This window comes from Phalacrocorax aristotelis, chromosome 13, assembly GCF_949628215.1.
Source record: "Phalacrocorax aristotelis chromosome 13, bGulAri2.1, whole genome shotgun sequence".
Taxonomy (NCBI): domain Eukaryota; kingdom Metazoa; phylum Chordata; class Aves; order Suliformes; family Phalacrocoracidae; genus Phalacrocorax; species Phalacrocorax aristotelis.
The window spans coordinates 18,083,482-18,090,273 of NC_134288.1; positions in this window are offsets into that span (position 1 = coordinate 18,083,482).

Genomic DNA, 6,792 nt, shown 5'->3' on the forward strand with positions numbered 1-6,792 from the left:
GCAGATACGCGGTTATTTGTTGGTGGTAGGTGCAGGCAGAGGGCAGGTGGAGCGGGGGAAGGCTGGAGGGCTGGCGGCACCGATCCTGCGCACGCAGGCTGGGTAACGGGGAGACGTGAGTTTTTGTGAGCTGGCAAACAGCTGCTTTCCCTCTCCCCGGGGCAGGGGGAGCACACACCGTCACACACCTTCGGGAGTTTTCCTGGAATTTAGGAGTGATTTTTAATTGCAGCTTTTTGTAATCATTGAGACTCAGATGCTGTGTAAATGGGATCGGGATGTACGCTGGCTGCATGTGTCATCCCGGAGTAGTGAGCAGGGCTTGAGAAACAACTGTAGTAGAACAGAGATCTCTGTAAGGTATTTGCCAAACTTCTGTCCCTCCGAAGAGACCTCTTAAATCCCTGGGCTACCAGATTAGATGTTGTCCAAGGTTAGCAGCCAGATGTTTCTCAGCTGCTTGGACTGGCTTCCAGCTGAGACCAAATGAGCGGCTATCCAACATGTAAGTATTAATATAAACATTTTAGAGGCCTTGCCTTGAGCGAGCCATTAAAAACTTCCCACGATACTGTGAGCGATGCTGGCTTCCTTAGAGAGCATCAGTATTTTGTATATCGCACTTGAATATCCTGAGTGGGTCAGACGCGGGCTGCCACCTGCTCGCGCAGCGCTGGGGCCGGGCCTCCCCCTTGTTTTAGTGGCGCCAGAGCAGTGTGGTCCCTGGAATTTGATTATTTGTCTTAGCAGATAATTTAGGCCAGAAGGCTGAGAGCGTTCCCTTCCTTCCCTGGATGTCGTCATGCTTCCCAGCAAAACACAGTCCCGGGTCCTGTGTTCCTTCCCCTCCCCTTGCCCCGCAAGTACAACAAAAGCACTTTCAACGTCCCTTCTTCTGAAGGGTCACTGTCCACTCGTTTTAAGCTTGGTTTTGGCTTGTGCCGGCCTGCCAGAACGGGAGGATTTTATTAAACCCAGCATGCAAAGCCATACTTTTAATGATTACGTGTATAAAAAGAAAAAAACGCAGAATGATTTTTTTTAACACGTGGTTCTCCTGAAACGTTCCTAATGCCACCCGTGGGCTTTGGTGTTTGAACATGAGGGAAATGACCCTCTCTGGTCTCCCATTGGCAGGAAAAAAGACCCTTTTAACGCTCTCCATCACTTTCATCGGGTTTTAACGCTTCAGTTTTCCAAGACCTGGCCTCCTCTAGCCCTAAACTGAATAGCATTTCACGCCAAAGCTAGGTCCTGCTAGGGGTGTGGGATATTTATGTGCAGAGGCAGATGCTGTTCCACAGACGTGAGCGTGCTGGGGCTGCGTCCCAGGGGGTGAGTTTGCACCTCGGGGCTGGTGCCTGCAGCGAGGGCAGCGGCCGACCTCGGTCTCCTGCTTTTTAAGTTGCTGTATCACAACTGGAGAGGCTGTCGCAGCTCTGCCGGGGTTACTCGTTGGCGAGAGCCGCTGCCGCAGCGGCACAGGGAGGGTGGGCGTGGGGAGGGTGTGCATGGGGAGGGTGTGCGGGCCCGTGTTGTTGTGGCTCTGCTTCTCCGAGCAGACCCTGCTCTGAATTATCTGTTACCTGGATCGCTGCGGGAGCTCCTCAGGGCGAGATGTAGCGGGGGAGTTCACCTTGCGGAGGTGTTTTTTTCTTATGAAAGATCTGAAAGCCACAGGTGTTAAGGGCATGGGCAAAAAGGGAGGATTTAACAAAAATAATTCTGGCATTTAGGGTGGAAGGGGTTCATGTAAGGCGCCTTCGTCCAGCACCTGGCAGCTTCGCTGGGGACAGTCGCCCTGGCCAAACGCTCGCCAAAGTAACGAACCCCGAAAACACGTAGCTTATTTATAGCCGTGGTTGAAAAAACCTGAAAATATCACCATGGGAGATGTTTGCTGTGTTGGGCACCGAATGGGAGCTCCTGAAATCGGGGCCCGTAATTTAATTTACTGACAGCCAAAAAATCCAAACCTGAGAAGGCCAGGGCAGCCTTTGCTTCTCATTTGTTAAAATCCTCCCTGTCGCTGTGGAGCAGTGGGGGAAAAAGGCTTCTTAATTAATGAATCACGTTCCCATCCGCTGCTCCCTTCAGTGCCCCCTGCTCCCGCCCGGGGAGGGAGGGTCCCGCCAGGTTCCGGGCTGTTTGCACAGCCTGTGCGTGATCGCAGGTTGAACCCATCCAGCTGGTAGCCTCATAGCATTCCTACCTGGGGTGATAATTGCCTGTAATAATAATGATAATGATAATAAATTTGGGGAAATAAGACTTAAACTAGCTTACCAGAGTAAGGTGGTGTCCCATCAGTTTGCACACTGTGGTTTAGCTCCGTTATCTCTGTTTACAAGCAATGACATTTTATAAGGCAGAAATGTGCCATTATAACCTACAGTTTTTCAGGTTTGGGGCTGGAGTGACTCTGCTAAGCCCCACCTGTGGCTTTTGTTGTACAATTCACGGTCATGCTGCTTATGTGGGGGGATCTAAGACCAGGGATTGCTGTTTCTACCTGGGGCTTTTCGTGCTGTTCTTTCCCCTATTCCCTTCCTGTGTTGCTCGTGACCTGCCTACGAGCCAGCTCCTCCGCGCCTTGTGTTAAGGTGTGAGCACCTACAGCCCGGAGCTGGGCAGCATCATGGGGTCAGAGGCAGGAGGACCGTGCTGGCACGCGTCTGGGGAACGGGCAGAGGGGATGGGGGCGGATTTGTGCCCGAGGAGGTGGTTTTCCACCTCCTCCTCGCTTGGCCAAGAGGCGTCCATCCATGCGCCTGCATCCTTCGGTCTGTCTGCCAGCAGTGCCTCCGAGCCGGGGACCCTTTCTCTTCCGATGCAGCACTTCACCTCAGCCAAAGATTGCTGAAATAAGTGGGAGCCGGTGTGACCTGTCAAAGGGCAAAACGCGTGGGTTTGCTCAGCGTCCACGACATGACGCGGCTCTGAGCCGCGGGGCGCCGATGGGTGTGTGGGCTCTGGCCGGCCGGGGCTGCGGGTGCTGCCCGGGTGCTGCTCGCCCCCGCTGCCGGCCGGGGCCCCCCGCCGCTGGCGCACGCCTCACTGCACCCCCTCCGAGCGTGGTTTGCAGCATTGCTTTGCTGCACGTCTCCACTGGCTTGGCGCAATGCGGCTATGACAGCTGTGTGTGCTGGTAGGAAGGGAGGGAAACAAGGACTGTACAGTTATATTTTGGGTGAAACCTGCAAAATAATTAGATCAGTTTTGACAAAGCAAGGATTCCTGTTGTCACCTTGGTGAAAGCGTGGGTTTCTCCTGCGTCCTGAGAAGCAGCAGTGTGGCAGTGGGTTCTCAACACCCTCTTTCTCATTAGCAAGTATTCAGCTAATGTCAAGGTGTGGATTTGTTGCTCCTTGCAAAGACCATCCCTGTTTTCTTCATGGATTCCACCCGAAGGACACATGATCCAGACAAATCAAACTGCTGCTTCCAAAAACATCCTCAGGTTGCTTTACAGCAGTGGTGTTTCACAGGGCAGAGAGCTCCTGCGCCAGGCGCTCCGGTCCTGCTGCCGGACGTGCCTTGTGGCCGCAAAGTTCCTCTTCAGCATCAGTAAAAGTCAAACGCTTGAGTATGACTCTGCTGGACGTGGACTCCATGGTGTGGAGTCGTGTGATCTGGTGTTGGTCTGGAAATGGGAGAGTGACTACAGGTGTTGGTTAATAGAGGGTGAGGGCAGCTGCTGTGATGGGTCTGAACTGCCTTGGGTTTATGGAAAGGAGAAATCGTCAAGCGACGTTTTTAATGAGATCATCAGATCAGCTGGCAGAAGCAGCAGTGCTGCGATAACGTGCCCTGGCTCGTGACATTTCTTGCCAGAGTGTCTCGGGTGTCCCACCACCGGCAAGGCACTGGCTCGTCAGCCCCTGCTGTTGCTAATGGGGGACCCTGGTTTGGGGAGTCCCTGACCCTGCCGAGCGGTGCCTCTGCCCTCCAGCGCGTTAATGCTCTTGCCGATAATTTGCAGTGAAAGATGGAAGGAGGTGAGCGATGGGCTGACTGACTGCTGCTTAGCCGCTTGGGAGCTCTTGCTCCAAGACGGCTGGTGTGAAGGAGGAGCAGGGAGCCCACCCCCAGCCCCTGGGCAGGCTCTGGTGCAGCCACGCCAAGCGCGGGCAGGCGCGAGGAGCGGCACGGGCTGCCGGAGCGAAGGGACGCCCTGGGCTAGCCCACCCCCCTGGCAGCAGGGGAGAAGCTGCTTGTCAGTGTGCCCACCCCCGTGTGCAGGCGAGCCTGCGCTTACCAGCTGCTTTGCACTTCATGTCTTGCCACGTAGGAGCCGAGAGGTCTTGCTTTTGGGAACAATTCTAACTTAATTCCATGAGCACAATATTTTACCATTTGTGTAGAATAACACCTACATTTTTAAGGTGTCCTGCTGTGAGCAAGACCAGAATGCAGCTTCTCTGTTTGTTTTTTAAAGATTTTTAAGAATGTCAAGTAATTGAGATGCTCTGAATGGAGTGGTGTAATGAAGCTTCCCAACACTTAATCCCCAGGGGTGCCTGCTGCTGCCCCGGCAGGACCACAATTCATGTCTACAGCTCCCACGGTTTAATCATAACCATGAATTTTTTGGGCCTTTGTTCATTAGCATCACTCCCCATGCATCCTCTGTAATCCCGCACCCTGTGCCGATCCCCTCTGCGCACCCGGGCCCTGCCTCCTACCAGGAGGAGAAGCAAAGCCAGCGCCTCGGGACCTCTCCCAGGGCTGCTCCTGCCAGCGGGTGCAGAGGTGCTGCCCCGGTAGCCCTTTGCAGGGTGACGGCGGGTTTCTGATGGTGCTCTCACCCACCGTTGGGCCAAACCCCCATCGCAGAGCGTTGCTGCAGAAACACTTGCCAGGTGCTCGTGAGCTGGCGGGGTTTTCAAACGCCCTCGTGGGCATGTGAAATTCGCCGGCTTTGCTTGGTGGCTGGCCACATGCGGCGCTGGATGTGCCTGGGAGATGCTGCGCTCGCATCCCCTGCTAGGAGTGACCGTGTGCCAGCGCTAACCCCAGCCAGCGGCCAGGAGTGGTCGGATCCTGGGCTGGGAGTTGGATCCATTCCTGTCTCCATTCCCTGCGGCGCAGCATCCCTGGCTGGGAAAAGGATGCAGTTTGGTTGAAAAGAAAAATGAGAGATTATTTTCCCTCTCTCTAGCGCAGAAGGCATTCCTGCGAGAGGGAATTGTCGGCCCTGGATGCTGAGATGGGTGTTTTCAATCATTCCATTTCCTTGTGTTTCTTGCTCATTTTTTACCCATTTCAATTTATTTTTAATGGCCCTGACACCCTTGTTTATAATAATAAATAGAAATGTGTGGACACAATGAGACTGTTTCAGGTTCAAGTGTTTTTAATAACCTTGCAGTGAGAAATAGACCCGAGCTGAAATCTGGAGAAACCCGATGAAGACCCTCTGCTGCCACAGTGAAATACGACTTTGGAGTCGCTGCTGTGCAAACAGCCCCGGACAGCGATCGCTTCACCGCTTTGAATCCTGGCCAGTCTTTTTAGACAAGACTCCCCTTTGTATCGCTCCAAACCCTGACTTCTAAGCAGTGTTTTTGTCTTCCAGACATGACCTGATTTAAGCAAAGGAAAGACAAGGGGGTAGGTAAAGATTTTTTTATTACTATTATTTACCCGTGCCTCCAGAGCTCTCCTCGCACACACCCCGTCCCGAGCAGGGGCCGGGTAATTCCCATCTGGGATGCTGCAGCAGTGCAAGGCGAGGGGAAAAAGTGACGATCAGCATTGTGAGGCCTCACGCCATTTAATTAAGTAAAACCTTATTAGCTATTTTCAACGGTTTAACAACTTCGAAGGAGTCGTCGTTTGCCAAGAAAAATAATCAGGCGGGTCTGCCGGCAGCCGGGGCGGGCTCCTCATGCCTGTCGGTGGAGGCACAAATCCTAGGCTGGCTGTTGGAAGAAAGCTGCCCTGGGTTGGAGGCGGGTATCTGCCTCTCGGGAAAACAAGGATGTGTTTTTGGAGAACCACAGGATGGTAACGCATCCTCTGGGGAGGGGGCAGCACCCTGCAGCCAGTGGGACCCCCGCTGGCAGGGCTTTGAGGGGGGCAGCAGAGGACAGCAGGGCTCGGCGGGGTCGTGGCGGGGCTGAGCATGTGTGGTACCCGGGTCCGGGGTTGCGGGTCATGTCGGGAGCCCTGGGGGGGTTTGGACGGGCATCTCCCGCATGGCCCCAGCGCCTCGTCCTGCCGCCCTCTCCCATGGCTGCAGGGCACGGGCCGTGGTTTCCCTGCCCGTGCAGGCGCAAGTCTGGGCTTCTGTGCTTGCTCGTGGTGCTGCAGCATCTCCATACCCGTGGGGCAGAGGCCTGCCCAGTTCTCTTCCTCCCAGTGACCCCTCTGCAAAGAGATGCCAGTGGGTGAAACCTCCTTGATTGTGCCCTTGCAGGGCTCCCAGACCTCCCCTTGCAGGAAAGGCCCTTTCCCTGAACCTGGTGGCTCTCCCGTAGGGGTTTTCCCTGCTTCTGCCCTCCTGCCTTCCTGGCATCCCTCCTGGGGACACGCGCCGAGGGTAGCTGCGGTCACACTGCGCTATCCTCTGCCTTGGCATCGAGCGGTGCTTTCCCGGCCAGCTCATGTCTTGCGCCTGGCAGGACTTAGGGGAGGCAGCGTGGTGATGGCAAGTAGTGGCCCCAGCGCCGGGGCTGGCAAAGAGGTGCCAGATCCCAGCGGGGAGGGAAGCGTGGGGCACCCCACAACCTCCACTGCTCGCCCCCGCATGCCTGGCGTGCCACGGCCCCGCTGCAGCGGCGGGAAGGA